Source organism: Pseudochaenichthys georgianus, chromosome 7, assembly GCF_902827115.2.
Source record: "Pseudochaenichthys georgianus chromosome 7, fPseGeo1.2, whole genome shotgun sequence".
Classification (NCBI taxonomy): Eukaryota; Metazoa; Chordata; class Actinopteri; order Perciformes; family Channichthyidae; genus Pseudochaenichthys; species Pseudochaenichthys georgianus.
In genome coordinates this window covers 18,304,610-18,320,608 of record NC_047509.1, presented here as the reverse complement: position 1 = coordinate 18,320,608, position 15,999 = coordinate 18,304,610, and the positions used below count along the sequence as shown (strand labels likewise).

Sequence of the window (15,999 nt, the reverse complement as noted above, 5' to 3'; positions counted from 1 at the left end):
CTCTGGATCGATCTGATTGATTATTAGCGGAGCAAATGATCAAAATACTCAGTGAAGATATTTTCGTTAAATTTAAAAATACAGATTTCAGTATTCTGAGGCTCTGAGCCCCATTTATTTTCCTCACAGACGGCAACAAAAGTTTGAAATTATACGATTTAAAATAAAAGCAATAATTGTGGCTTGATATTGAGTAAGAACATGTTTTTATGAACCACACAGCTTCCGGTCTTCCACGACCCGACTGGAGAAAAAGACGTGCTGCAGGCAGAAAACACATTAGCCTACCAGTAGAAATACATTTCTTTTAAAATCGTGCTGTGCAACACGAAAAAAACGGGGGAAATCGTGTTGGTGAACACGAATCAATAGATTAAAAATCGTGTTGGTGAACACGAAATGCCATGAGACTGGGTTGAAACTAGTGACGTAAACACTCTCGACTGCTGAATGGTTAGAGAGAATCGCTGGCAAGGGGGCTACAACTACAACAAAATGAACATATTTTACTGTGATTTAATTGTAATACACGTTTCAAAATGATGTCGAGGTAACAACATACTGGTACCGGTCTTCAGACAAGACGGCAATTGAAAAAGCACGAAAAAATTGGTGTTTTCTGAATGGAGATCGGATCGATCAGACTAAGCTAACGTTGTATATGCTCCATCCACACTCACAACAACGGCCTACAGACATAAATAAACCAGCGACTGTATTCGCCATGACATAGACAGTCTGTGGTTTGTACTTGTTTAACTTTTGTTTAGTGTCTGAACAGATATGAGGAGCTTTGAGCTGTGAGTGCTAAGAGCTAACGGCTGGTGTTATGGTGTTGTGGTTCGCATTGAAGATGGCGTCACGGCAGTTTTACGCAGCGTCACTCCACCCGCCGAACAGCCGATCGCCCCGCCTACACTGCGTTACTGTAGTTACTACCCCAGTTCCTAAACTGTAATGGAAACGCAGCATAAAGGGAGCCTGACCTACCAAGGCCTAACCATACCCTAAGCCGTGCTAGGTCCTGCAGTGGAAAAGCGCCATTAGAGAACTGCTGATTCTGGGTCCTATAGCTTTAGAAAAAGACAAGAGCAGAGACGGGAGCTCATGCAGGAGAATTCTACCCAGATACTCAGTTAAAGCTACCATGATGAAACGCCAGATCATATTCCAAACCACATCAAAGATTATTTCTGAAACAGTATGGAGCTCAAATGCTTTTTCTCTCACGGGTTTACCACAAGGTGAGTACCTTTTTATATCCAGCTTCTTTACACATACTCTCTCCAGTACAGCGTTAGCTCTGAGTGTTAGCGATGCTTGCTAATGTAAACACAGACCATATTACTTTGAAAACGTTGCACATAGTTTCTGATACAGCAACGTTCTGATAGGGCCGTGGGCATAAAGCCGGCACACATTTCCGATATTACGTCATATCGTACGCAAATCTGGATCAGCTCCATGGTCCCCCTGTTTTTAGAGATGTGGGTACGGAGGAAAAGAGAGAGGGTTTTATTTGCTGACACTTTGTGAGTTCCCTGACACACCGGGGACACATATTTATGTATAAATGACATCAAAAAGTGCATTTTGCATGATAGGAGACCTTTAAAGTGCACCTATCATGCTATTTTTAGGCATATATTATGGGTCTGAGATATATAAAAACATGTCTATGATGTGTTTTAGAGAAACGCAGATTTTTTATCCTTAGCTTGAAAAAGAGAGAGAGAAAGAGAGAGGGATAAAGTTATATGAGTGATCGTGAACGTTTTTAACTTTCATTTAACAATAAATAGCGGGAAACGTTACAAGCAACTTTCAAAGTAGCTTCCTGAAATGTAATTGTCTGTGGTGACAGGGTATAAGCAGTACTCGAGTTGAGGGGGGATGAGGGGGGATGGCATCCCCCCTGAAATAAAAACGGTCAAAATCATCCCCCTTCTAAAACTGACATTCCCCCTTTCCATCCCTTATGTAATTTTATCAATGAACGTGGCACTGGTATTACTGCAATTTCAACATTAATTTTGCGCATTTTGAGTAAAATACTGTGGGCGAGGGAGCAATGACATTTTTACCAAGTCACTGACGCTATACTATGCGAGGGCGCCAGAGCGCCGTGATGCGCCTGTTTGATCGATGTCAGAAGCGCAGGTAACGGTCATCACAATGGCCAAGCGACCAGGAGGACAACGCGATCTGAGGGACTTCATATTTAAAAATTCTAAAAATAACATTTCAGGTAAGTCAAGAGTCAGTAATTTTAGTCATTACTCACTACTTTAGCAGACATAAGCAGCAATAACAACTTAGTTTGGAGTTATACATTTTTCTCTCGTGTTAGCTAGCTGGTAAGACTCAAAACTGTTGATGAAATGATACCACCAGCACCAGAAGAGCTGAAACCCCTCCTTCAAGCAGTGAACACTCTGGTCATCTCCACAGCTGAGTGTGAACGTGGGTTTAGTCAGATGAACATTTTAACCACAACTAGAAGCTCCCTAGAGGTAAAAAGCATGTCAGCCTTGCTTTTCATCAAGTGTGTTGGCCCTCCACTGAACAAGTTCAGACCAGAGGTATATGTCAAGACTTGGCTTCAAAGCCATTGCTTAGCTAACAATCCGAAAGCAAGAGCCAGACAAATTTAGACCAAAAAGCATGATTATGAAAATCTTTGGAAACTTCTATGAGATGGGGGAGAGTGGAGTATAGGCAGCCATTGACAACATTGGTCCTATTTTGTATTATCTGTATAATATTTTCATATATTTTCATATTTTGTAAACAATTTCAATTTGCACTTAATGCCCTGTTAAAAAAAGTAACATTGGGAATGTTAACATAAAATATTTGTATTTGAACTGCAATAAAATGATGACGGATCAATACTTTTCTAATTTTTTTCCTCAAATTTTTCATGAACAATTTACATAATGATTTAATTAATTATGATACAAATGTAACCCTTTAGATACCAGTTTTGATCATATACCAGTAACTGCTTTTTTGAAAAAATACACTATAATTCAATATTCTAAAAACTATTTTGACTTTATTATTAGTATAATCAGTTGATCCATCTGAATAATAAATGAGGGACTGTAAACCTACAAGACTTGTACCATATACTTCCATTATAACCACATTTTTGTATCCCCTCCCCCCCTTTAAATTAAAGTGAAAAAAAGATTTTGCCCTAAATGTCCTCTGCATTTGACCCTAAATGTTAGTGGTGCCATGGCAGCCCGGGGACCGACTCTAATTTTGAGGTGCCTTGGTCAAGAGCAATGAAAGGAGTATCTGAACATCCATAACATGCATGTTGTTTTAGGAGTATAATAATTATCTTTATGCTGGTTGGTCTCCCACCCTCTGCGGGTTATCAGCACAAATTATGTCCCCATATGATAAAATCCACCATCCCCCCTGATTTTTTTTTAGAACTTGAGTACTGGGTATAAGGAAGTTGCTCTACTTATGAAATCTCTGTTAGTTTAAACTCCCACTTTACTACTTTACATTCAAAACAAATAGCTTATCAAATGTGGCACGGCATTATTGATAAAGCTACTTATTAGTCTATAAAATAGTTACATCTTTACTTATCTCAAGCAGCAACACCAATAAAATACTGCTTCACATAAATGCATCGCAAATAATCATCAGAAATGTTATAAATAATAATATAAAAATCATTGGCCATTTGTCTACAAATATGTGGCAGTTTGGTACTTTGAGTTCATATTGTGAATACTAAATGAGTGCCTTCACTTTGCTGTTTAGTTACTTTAACTTAGGTAAAACATCTGAATACTTCTTCCAGCTCTGTGTCACAGTAGATTCAAGGTGCTCCCAGGTAACACATTTCCATTAGAGGAGAATTTAATATCAAACTCAATTGTTTTTATTCAATGCATAGAGGTAACTGAACCACAGATCAACATTTCATCCATGCATTTTTTCACTCGTCAGTTGTTATTCAAGCTCTCAAACAAGCAAGCAAGCAGTACATCACATTGGCTCTTTTTGCAGCGACCTTGACTTCTAAACAATGACCTGTGTGTGTCGTTGCTATTTGATTCAGGGCACGGTCACAAATATGCATAATTCAAATTTGCTTCCACTTTTCCATGCTATGCGTGAAAAAGGGTGAGCGATAGGATGGCCTGTTTTTTTTATATGCCGATGATGCAAATATTCTTCCTCTTTCCTATGTGTCTTTGGTGTGTTGATGGACTAAGAGTGAGGAGAATGTTTGCCTAGCAAATGTTGCATTCAAATAAAGGGACATTTCTGAAGATTATTTGACAAATTTGACCACACATGTTATTGATGACTCAAAATCAACTAGGATTAATAAATATCCAAAGTGTTTATTATGTAATTAGTAAATTATCGATTTAACATCTTTTGGAAACCTCTGAATACTTATTTCCCCACTGTATCACAGTAGTGTGGATTCAAGGTGCTGCTAGATGACCAACACAGAATGTAATATCAAACTCAACTGTTTTTTAATAAACGCATATAGAGGTAATAGGGATATTAATAATGCCTTCTGTCCTTAGAGTTTTGCGATAATGTTTAAACAGTCAAATTGAGCATTTATTAAAAATAATACAACTGTAACAATGTTAGGAAACACTTATTACAGATTCTGATACCTTTCTCCAATTGTTAATAGTGTCTTTATTTGTTATATTGATGTTAAACCGTTCACACACTGCTTTTTTGTTGCTTTTTTACACTGTTCTGGTCACTTTCAACATTCTCTGAATCATTTAACTTATTGTATTTATTTATTTTTCTGACATGTATACAGTTCACTTCATCTGCACTACTTGTAGACTGGTCTAACAACATAACCTGCACCATTATATTCTATTTTATCCTACTCTGTTTCATTTGCACTATTTTTTTTTCTTATTTTGTCTCATGTCCTTTATATAATATGTTGCATTGTTAATTATTACGTTTATTCTGGTTTGTTTTGTGTTTGTATCTTTTATTTTAAATGTATTTATTTTATGTTTTGTGAGCTTATCTCTCTGTACAGCACTTTGGTCTGAAGGTTTTACAGTGCTATATAAATAAAGTTGGATTGGATTGGATTGTTGGAGGGGTTCAGGACCTAAGATTTTCATTGCAGAACTACACTGTACTGTGCACATGATAATAAAACCCTTGAATCTTGAATCTGTGCATTGGTGCTTGTGGCCAACTACAGCAAAAGGCCACAAGATGACACTGTTGCTCAATTATTTAGAGGTCTGTTTGATTTAGTGATCAGATTAGAACTACAAGTCTACATTTTTTTTCTAAACACAATCACCTTTTTTCTCAGAATGTTTTGTATCCCAACAAAGAAGATTAAACATATTACAATTGGTACTTGCATGCTGTTAAGTTTTTTCTAAGATGTGACAATACATTTGTCTAAAAGTTTCAGAGAAAGATAATTCTATCTCTAGGCATAATGTATGGACAATCTACTCAAAGAAATCAGCTCCTAATTTGTATTATTAGCAAATATTCTCTGGTTTGGAGGTCATCGATGGAGGTTTGAAATAGGCTCTGTGGCAGATATCACTTTGTAACACTGTAGTTGTTGATAGCCTCAGAAGCCTCGATAAAAAAAGGACATAAATGGTATCTTACTGGTGGCTGGTTTTCTTAGCGTCATCAAGATGATATAACTGCATTTATTTTCCACTGTCTGAGTATGAGGGGACAGGGGTTAGGACCCATATCCAGAGCATATCCAGCGCGTGTGTGTGTGTGTGTGTGTGTGTGTGTGGTGTGTGTGTGTGTGTGTGGTGTGTGTGTGTGTGTGTGTGTGTGTGTGTGTGTGTGGTGTGTGTGTGTGATGTGTGTGGGGTGTGTTGTGTGTGTGTGTGTTGTGTGGTGTGTGTGTGGTGTGTGTGTGGGTGTGTGTGTGTGTGTGGTGGTGTGTGTGTGTGTGTGTGTGTATAGACATTTTTTGAAAATGTAACAGTAAAATGCTTCAATCTGGTGCACTTTAAGCACACAATTACTAGAGATCTAGGGGGGTACCACTCTAAACACCCATATGCAAACAGATTGGTTTACATTTTAAATAATCAATAAGTATGTGAACATAACCAATAACCTACCATAGCCAATAACAAATTTGTGTGGAGATGGGTGGGTCAGTCAGGTGAGGGGAAAGGAGAGTTGGAGGGCATCTGGTGGGATGCAATGAGAACTACAATGGTTTTGTTGATTTTGCCTCTGTGAAATCTTGCCTTGGGAAAGCTACTGTAAAATATATTGCTGAGTGTTGTCAGTCCATACACCCTATTGTTAAAGACTTTTATTGTGAAAATGGAGAACACAGGCGATAACAAGGCTAATACAAAGTACATTATATTCTCAAATTGATTGATTAACTCTATGTTTACTGTGTTTATATATTAACTCTGCTTAATAGGCCTACTGTCCATTTACATTACTGTCACTTACAAGCCACTTACATACATTCAGGGTCCAGGTCCAGCACACTAGCCACTGAGCCATAGCGTACCTAAAGCACTAAAAGTAATGTACACCCATCATGTTAATTAGCTAGAAGCTATAGTGTGGTCTAGTACTGGGTGTCGTCATGGTTTTACTTGAATATAATTTCCTCTGTAGTTTGGCTCCCACTCTATGAGCCATGAGTATAAATAAAACTCCAAAATGATTAAATATGACCATATGAGCACAAAATAGTTGTAGTTGTTTATCTAAAAAAATACAATTTCTTTTGTAGTGAACTAATATATATTTAATCTCGATCTTATCTAAACAAATAGATGGCAGCTGTTATATAACAGGATGGTGTGACTGACAGGAGATAACGACCGTTTGGAGGTGACACCATTGGACCTCTGCTCAAGACTTATGGCCACAACACGAAGGACACTTAGATGAGTTAAAACCATGCAAGTGTGTAGTATAAAGCCCTATGTATATCTCAGCCATAACAGACTCCTCCACATCTAAACAAGACCTGCTGGTGAGCCTGCTTGTTTCATCTTAACACTGTGAATACATTCACGTCCAAAAGGGCAGCTTTTCAGCGTGTAAGGCATGTATGGATTTTTGACTATTTATCATGTGCCTAAGAGGCGGAGGAATGTTGTCATTGGAGAAAAATGTTAATCTTAAATACGTAATATAGCATGTAAACCCTAGAGTTATGGGTTTTTACCTTCCTGCGATGATGTGTTCTCTTCATTAGACAGAGGAGAGGTCTGTAAAACATGTGTTTCTTGTCTAGAAAACATTTTTGTGAAACCCAGCAAAGCCAGCAAATATAAAAGCATGCATGCATCTTGCTCAATGCCTCACTTCAAATGTTTATATATACAGTTATGCACAGTTGATGTATTAATGCCTTTATTGCATAATGATTCGATAAAAGTTAAACCTTACTTACTTACTCGAAAACATTTATTCTTAAACCACTCTGTAATTTATGTACTTAAGCCTTATTTGACTTCTAGGTGTTTTCTTCTTTAAATGCATTTTGTTTAAGAAGTTGAATCATAAGGAAAACAGTGAAGTAGATTGAGCTCTGTGTTTATGGAGACAAAGGAATATGGAATTTCATTAAATGGGTAGCTCTTGGTCTTTCATAAACAATGTCGTTTGATTTCTCCGTGTTGTGTCGTGCTCAGGGCCAAAAGGAGAAAATGCCTTAACCAATTGGAATAAAAGGGTGATTTCTCTCAAAGACAGGCACACCATTTGCGTATCCCAATATTTATCTCAACCTTTTTTGAAGTTGTTTTATGTGCACATTTAATCTTTTATCTCCTGCTACTTTTCTTTTTCTCCCACCAGAAAAACAACAGGAAAGTCTTTAGGTTCACATCATTTATTTGACCCCCACCCATGCAAAAAGTATGAAATAATTGAACAAAATTAACAATCCTTTAAAAACATTACAGTCTTAAAATTGCATACGTCTAATGCATACCCATTTATTTATTTTTAAATGTCTGCAGCAGCACTTGGGTGAAAAATAAATGTGATCCATCTTGTATTCACACTGTGTCTGTTTGTGCAAAGGAGCAAAATATTGCAATACTGTGTACAAATATAGTCATCAAATAGTTAACGTTTTACTTTAACTCCCCTTACTTAGGGAATATAGGGAGTGAATACACATTTAATTCATGTGTGACGACACACAAAAGGTAAATGTAAACATAATCTTTTTTTTATAGCATCACTGTGGACAATTGTGGAGGCTGGTGTAGAAATAGATAATAATAATCTAGTAAAACACATTTAAAAAACATCTCTATAGAAGCTAAAATGGTTTACAAATACTGCACATGTATTAACACTTAAAAATTCCTTCATAATAACTTTCTTTCTGTGAAGCAATGATCAAATATTGTAAAGGAAGGTGTTGCCATCAAGTGTCAGTTCAGTTTAGAAGTATCCTAATAATAAACCACCTTTATATACAGGTTTCAAATGTAGCCAAACTTAATTCCCAAAGTGCAAGTCAATGTGCATTCCCATTCACTGCCTTTTTTTATTTTAAAATTATAATTATTAGAGTGCTTATCAAACCTTAAACTTTGGAAAACAATATTTTCAATCTGGCATTTATGTTTGTATATTTCTTTGTATGAAGAACATTAAAAGTGTCCACACAGATCTGTTGTTTCCGACATTATTCACTAATGCTGTTATCATTACACTTTGTTGCATTTTGCTTTTGTTGATACACCAACTTTACCAGCTCAGCTAAACATTTCAAGTGTATTTTATTACTTCTCAACATAACCTCTTAGGGTTTAATGCATAAAATGGCCATAAAAGAAGTTGGATGGAAAATTGCTTTCATAGCTTGTTGATTAATCGTCACAGTTGACATACTGATTCACAGATGCACATACCCTGTGTCTTACTTCGCATCAGTTCAGAAAACATGCAGTGCTTTACAGATCCAGACTCAGATTGTTCAAGGCTTATCAGAAGAGAAATCTCCTAAATCTATAAAGTGGATTTATTGCAGATGAGTTCAGAGTGAGTAGATTGAACCGTCCATTCGGCCACATTTACTCAGACATGTGATCTCATTTAGGTGTCACTTTGTGTCTAATCACCTTCTGCATTGCCTTGCATTCAAATTACAATTCAAATGTCATTGATAGTTCCATTCATCATTAATAAAAAATTCTTGTTCGTGATAAGCAACATTTCCAGGGTCTTTGCAAGATGGCAGACACTGAATGGCACAGAAAAGTGAACTGAAGAACTGGTGTTTAACCCTGTTTTCAGCACACTTGTGTCTGCCTTATTCTTGGGCTTACGTTAGCAGCCTTCTCCACTAACTCTGTGTGACTCAACCCTCATCTGCTCCAGGTCCTCCTCAGAGCTGCACGCGCTTTGCTGCGTCGCACGAGAGAAAAACCTGCGACGTGATTGAGCGCTGAGGTCTAGGAGGTCAAAGGAATCGGAAGAGAAGAGGCTATCCTCGCTCACCACACTTGAGGGGCGGCTACGGCGACCCTGGGCACCCCCTGTGTCTTGGAGAAGCTGCTGGAGAGCTTCAGGGAATATCATGGATGCCGGGTGCTGGTCATCGTGAAGATCCAGACTGCGAGAGAACTTGCCGTTGCGTTTCAGAATCCCCTTCCTTCTTCTTACCGCTTCAGTGCGCATGGTGGGGCTGTCTTCTGCCGCTGAGAGCCCAGTGTGCTGGTTGTGGTAGCAGAAATCACCTGCTCCTTCTCCATCTTTAACTTCTGCTCCAGATATCCTTCTTTGTGAGGATGAGCCATAACTCGATTCCCCCCCATACAAGTTCTTCAGTATCCCCTTCTTGGGCATCTTGGTTGAGGGCTGACAGAAAGTAGAGGGAGGTGGCAGGCTGGTGGAAAGGACATCAGCATGTGTGCGGGGAAGTGAATGTGATCGAAAAGGCTGGGGAGCAGTGCTACACGGTTGGGAGAAGATTTCTTTAGGAGGGCTGTGAAAGACTGAGTCAAAACTTCTTTGGGGTTTTAGAATACCTTTGGGCTTCTTTCTTTCAATGGTGGGAGTGGAGGAAATCGCAGCAGAGGAGGCAGCTGATTCGCTAACACCATCACAAGCTCCAAGTGCAGTCTGGGGAATTGTATTCTCCTTGCGTGACTTCCTCAGGCTTGACATTCTTCTGCATAACCTTCCTCCTCCTCCTCCTCCTCCTCCTCCTCCTCCTCCTCCTCCTCCTCCTCCTCCTCCTCCTCCTCCTCCTCCTCCTCGATCACTCGTCAGAGGGAAGCTGAAGTAAAAGGGATGAGGTGAGAGTTGAGGTGGACAGGAAGAGTCTGAGGATAGGCTCATGTTGCTAGAAACGGCGACACGATTCTGCCAGTCGATGTAGCGCGCCAGTAGGGGGGAGGGGCATTCTTGGTGTGGGGATGAAGGGCAGTCACACACACTCTCTTCAAAACCCCAGTTCACCCACCAGTGGTTTGCAACGTCCTCTATCGTAGCCCTCTCATCCACACGCACTGTCAACAACCAGTCGATAAGAGCGCAGGCGTCTGGAGGGAACACCGTCGACATTTATTTATAGCAGCCAAACTGACAACAACATTGTACATTAACAGGATTCTAATAAGAATAACACACAAAGCCATTATATCAGAGTAGACATTTAAATATAATGTTAATGGCCATTAAAAGGGTTACCTGATGGGGGGTTGGGTCTGCTGTAGCGACCTTGGCTGATTTGCTCTGTAAGTGTGCAGTGGCTCGCCCCATTGAATGGCATGCTGCTGTACACCAGGGCATAAAGCAGCACCCCCAGCGCCCAGCAGTCCACCTAGCATATCAAAACATAATGAAGTACATGCCTTGCCACCTCAGAAAATTCTATAATTTAACACAATGAGATGGTGCATGATAGAAAGCACAATCAAAGGATCTACATTCATGTGACTAAACTGAACTATATTTGACATTTTTGTCGGACCCATTTAATGTGGTTCAAACTCAGCATTCGAAAGCTGCACTAAAAACTATTTGTTTATTAGAAATGGATCAATAACAATGGTTAACACTAAAAGTATGTTTTCACCGGCTGTGGGTTCCCCCAGCTCTACAAAAAGCCTTACTATCTTTCAGTTCATTGTTTGGATTTAACAGACCAGAGCTTTACTGTTTTGTCTGAGGAAACCAGTGAGGGCCGTGTGTGTTGACCAACCTCTGGCCCCTGGTAGGGCAGTCCGTTCACTATCTCCGGGGCAGCATAAAGCGGACTTCCACAGTAGGTCTGCAGCAGAGTGCCCCTCTGGAAGTGATTGGAAAGGCCAAAGTCAGCCAGCTGCAGAGTCAGAGAGATAGAGAGAAAACATAAAATACATCTTAAGAGTCAAGTATTATTTTGGGCGTGAGTAAATATATTACTTAATAACTTTATGTTGTAATAAGACAAATAACAAATAATAAACAAGTCAAGTTACAGCAGACCATTTAGGACATAACTATTATTAGATATTATAATTATTTTAACATATACAATACTTAATATTACACACTTAAAGAAGCCGCCTAGCCACTAAATTGAAATACATCGTTTTCATGAATATTGATCTATTGCTTAATAGAAGGCAAATCTTGAATGATGCCAGAAACCTTAAGAATTGTAATGCTAATACATATGAAGCCTAACCTTGAACATTTTTAAATAATACAACTCATATCTCAAAACAAGTAAGTTGTCATTCAAAAAAGTATTTAAAAAATCCAGTCAATCATATCTGTGTTTGTGTGAAATAAATAATAAACAGATGACATAACTAAATCAGCTGAAAACACATTACCTTATGACATACTGGACCAATCAGTTTACACTAAACCCTTTATAAATGCATTAGCTAATTCACCTCAACACACACATGCTTCTCATTTAATCCAGATTCCTTCTGAGTGAGTGTGAACTGCAAAACCCTTAACCAAAAACACAGTCACTAAAAACAATTCCTTTTAGAAGAGCTACAATTAGTAAGGCTGAGCTTTTGCCAGTGTAAGTGTGAGTGAGGGAAGAGGAGAGTGCCAAAAACATCAGGCTGCTTACACTCACGTAACGGAACAATCACTCACTCGAGGCCACAAGAGCCATATGCAGACATACCGAGGCTCCTCTCTATCTGAAGAGATTAATACCATGAGCACCCAGCCACTATCAGCACCTGTGGTGTTAAAATGCTCAGCCCGTCAGCTTTATTTCCGCCAAACAGAGACCTCACAGGTGGTGGAGTACACTGTGTATACAAGCCAGCTCACAGTTGATATTATACATACAGTGACAATAATGGGGTGTAGTATGAGCATGTGAGTTGTGTAGTTTTAAAGCTGTACTACCTTGTGTGTGTGTCTGTGTGGTATGCATTCTGCAGTATAACTCATGTTTACATCCACCAGAGGAACTTATTACAGTCCTTGCAGGCAACATTCCTCAGTGTCCAATGATTGTGTAAGATGTATTTTATTTACTAGACATACACATGACTCCTGTACATATGTCTGGGAATTAAATTGATGTGGTGCTTTGGATCTACCATTGGATGCAGACTTCTGCTACTAGGAAGTGTAGATAGTTCAATTCAACCACTTAAGGGCAATCTATTATTAGTATAGAGCAACATTTTCCCTTCTGACTATGCATCGCACAGAGGCTGTGTTATTTCCTGCAACGGATGCTGTGAGAGGCCGATGTGGTGAACACGAGGTTTGTGACGAACGAAGAGCCGCTGAGAGGTCTGCACATCGTGTTTTCTTTTGATGGACAGACAGAGCATACTTATATTAAAACCCTTCGATTGGCTCGATTGCCACTGGATTCCCAGCATTCCCCTTTGGCCGCGCTCAGCTCCCATATAAGGAGAGGGATACCCAAATAAGGCAACAAATGACCCCTGTGTTCTTTTATAAGACCGGGCAGTATGTTTGTGCTGGTTCAGTGTGCATACCTTAACAACACATACAAATGACTGTGGGTTGAGAGGGCTCCAATACTATATGCTCTGAAAGTGCACTGTGTTGCATTTTAGTTAAAGCTTCCTTCCAGGATGTTAAAAACAGCAGCAGTGGAAAGCTTCCTGATGTAGATGCCAGTATCTTATGAAGATGTGCCTTTGTGCTTCAAAACAAAAGCAACTGTGGCTATTTGGATGGTCCATTATTATAATACAAGACACACATTCATCATGTTGTTGGAAAGTGTGGAAAGACTCAGTGTGTATGTTCTGTCAAATTCAGTATGCCTTACCTCACCTCCTCTTAGACAGTTTATTAGCATACGCACAACTGCAACTAGGATAACAAGAGGTGCAGCGAGAGGAGATTGCATTATTCCACTCAGAAAAAGTTATTTCAGTCAGTCTTCATTTTCTGTCAAAGCTGCGCAGCAATGAAACTCAATCCCACCTCCAATCAGAGACCAGACCACATTCAGTTTATTTAATCCAAACTCAAAACATGTTAGTGAGGAATCAGCTCTGCCAACACTGACACACTCTTTCTGCTCCTTAAAACCCACTGCCTGTGTTTTAACATGTTCTTGTTTTGTTTTATTTGTTATGTTTTATTGTTCTATCTTTTAAAACATTTGTATTTAAGTATTCCAGTAATGTATGTTGCATGTTTTAAATTGATTGTATTTACTTGTTTAAAATGAAATGTGTGATGAAAAATAGCCTCTTGACTAACTCTGGCACATTTACAGCAATGTTAATTAATGTGCACTGTCCCTGTTAAATAAATGAATAAATACAAAAATAAAAATTCTTACCTTTACGTTCAAATCTTGATCCAAAAGGATGTTCTCCAGCTTGAGGTCTCGATGCACAACGCCGTTCTGAAGAGAGCAGGAACATAATGAGAGCCTGCACTGTCCCCCGTTTAATCTCAGATGTTTTCTCATTGCATGCAGACATTAGGACTGAAGCATCTAAAGTGTATAACATAAAGCCAGCATGTGCTGAAAGGGTCCTTTTATAACCATTAACATTCCACTCAGGCCTTGTGTTGCAGGGTTGTGTGTCTTCAGAAAAGCTCACAATAGCCATGAGGAATTCTTTTGTTTGAGTTAATTCATCTGATGAGATGCGATTTAATCCCATGATGGCATTAAGCACCTGCCAGCCAACATGATGCCACAGTATATGCAGTTGTGGCGTATGGAGAGAGACCACACTAGAGGATTAATGGGAGGAAAACCTTTATTCCCTGACATTGAATAGGTGATAAATCATATAAAGAGACAATGCTGTTATGGATACTGAACTGTGGCCACCCAGGAAGCAGCGTGACGCAGGGAAAATGTAAACGTTGCTTATGTGCCAGGAAAGCCTACTTTCTTTTGTTAATGACAACCTCTTCAGAGAATTAAAGGAAATTACCCTTGGCATTAGACAATGGTTTGTCCACACTACGTACATCATAAAAAACATGTGTGTGTATTCAAGGCAGAGGAAGAAAAGTAGAAGAAATACATATATGTGGTTAACCAGGTTATTATTCTTGCTATTTTTAAATGACTATGAACCAATTTAGAGAATAACAAAAATAATACTGAAGTATTTTCATTCAAGCCTCATGTGCCTCCATGTGCCCTGCATACCTCAGAGGCACCTTCAATAATTCATTCGTGGTGGAGCACTCATGTCTATTTTGGGACAATGTTTGAGTGCATGAGGAGCTAGATATCCAGCTGCCTGTCTGCTACAAAGCCACAGGAGCTGAGTGATAATCTCTGAGTTTAATGTGGGACTCATGAAGAAGCAAAACTTCCAAAATAAGATGATATGAAAACACTCTTTTTTTTTTAACTCAAATCAGCTCACTGCGAGACACATATCGTCACATTGACTGCACTTCTGTATTAATAGGATTTATTTATGTATGTTCTCCTGCACACACGCACTAAAAAAATAACAATGTGTTCCTTTTCCAGGGCTTACATTATTTTGGAGGGAGAACAGTCAATGCGCTCTTTACTCGGCGATCTGAAAACGCAAGTCAAGTTTGTATGCAGTATTTAAGATAAGATAAGATTTAGTGGATTTAGCTGTTCTGTGTTTGCTTGCAACATGCAATTCAGCACATGCCCACATGTGGTTCCCAAATGTATAATGACTTCCAGAGGTGTATTTGCAAAAAGTGAGTGTGCAAACCTTGTGGCAGTAGTGGACAGCAGATGTGATTTGTCTGAAGATGCCTCTGGCTTCTGTTTCAGGCAGTCTCCTTCTCTCCTGAATGTAATCGTACAGCTCTCCCCTGCTGGCGAACTCCATCACTATCACAATCTTATCCCGGCTCTCAAACACTGCGCAGGACACATGAAACATTCACAGGTCAGAATTATGCAGACGTGTTGACATGAACATCAGGGAATGCCTCAAACCATCACTATACTAAAAGAAAATGTGTTGTTTCTGCATTTGTTTTCATCTAAATATGAACCAGAATTAAACAGGACAATGTGTTACACCTCCTCTGTGTTTGTGTTGTGTTTGCAGACTAATGAAAACCAAAGAAGAAGCTTTCACAATGCGAGATATATGTTTATTAGTTTTTAATTCTCTGGTCATTTTTAGCACCCGGCCCATTAGGTTTGGATGTGAGTGTACAGTCCTTTTGTGTTTGTAGAATTACCCTCATGGAAGCGTATAATGTTGGCGTGCCTGAGCGAGGAGGTGATCTCAATCTCTCTCTGGATGTGAATTCTGTCCAGATCATCTGTGATACGCTCCTTGCGTATTGACTTAATCGCCACCTGAGAAAGGAGATACACTGTCTGAGAGTCTGTGCATGTATTTCAAATTATTGTATTCAAAACACATTTATCTGGATTGCTGCAGGTTGACAACAGAGCACTAGAGCAATCTTCCACAGCAGGAAAACAGCTGTTAGGGGATTGCTAATACTTTATACAACCATTTGTTGGTGTATTATTTTCAAAAGCTCTTGTTCCATCCA

General features: G+C 39.1%; 1 pseudogene; it reads right to left on the bottom strand.

Moving 5' to 3' along the window:
• Positions 1-7,872: 7,872 nt before the first annotated feature.
• Positions 7,873-15,999, bottom strand: part of LOC117449631 (NUAK family SNF1-like kinase 1) — an 11,742-nt pseudogene continuing 3,615 nt past the window's right edge.